The 516-nt window shown below is 48.8% G+C and overlaps 1 protein-coding gene across 1 annotated transcript in view; it reads left to right on the top strand.

Annotated features, from left to right (window-relative positions):
- Positions 1-516, top strand: part of LOC119588878 (collagen alpha-1(XI) chain-like) — a gene marked incomplete in the record, with an annotated part of 48,456 nt that overhangs the window by 5,193 nt on the left and 42,747 nt on the right.

Raw genomic sequence — 516 nt, 5'->3', positions numbered from 1 at the left:
TTGCGTCCAAAGGTTCCTTCAAGATAGCTCTTTCAGTTCCTCAGCATTTCTCGGAGGTCTCTGGAGCCTTTCAGATTTCTCGAAAATTCTCTCGGTTTATATAGATGTCTCTGTTTCTTTTTTTCACGAACGTTCTTTCCGGTCTCCTGGACCTGCTTAAGTATCAGGCGACTTTTTGAGGTTAGGTTAGGCTAGGATGTGCGTATATATGTCTATGCATACGTCCGTCACGGCGATGTCAAATTATGTTCATATACAGGATATAGGGCTGTGCCCTATAATGACCAAGTCTCATCCTGTGAACTTTAGCGAGGTCCCTTCGCCCCTGCCAATTCACCCACTTCTCAAATCCTGGAAGACGGGGACCAGGGAAAAGAAGTTCGTGGGGGGGGGGGGGTCACAACAGCCCTTGCAGCTTGTCTGCTCTCGAGGCCATAACACTTCTCTGGCGTGGGGCGGGGACCAAAGATCGCACTCACTGCATTCCATGTGGTTTACTTTGATGTTAGCGTGCGT

The sequence above is a fragment of the Penaeus monodon genome, chromosome 24, assembly GCF_015228065.2.
Source record: "Penaeus monodon isolate SGIC_2016 chromosome 24, NSTDA_Pmon_1, whole genome shotgun sequence".
NCBI classification, from domain to species: Eukaryota; Metazoa; Arthropoda; class Malacostraca; order Decapoda; family Penaeidae; genus Penaeus; species Penaeus monodon.
Note: the sequence above shows the minus strand (reverse complement) of the source record. Positions and strands in the feature narration are given on the sequence as shown.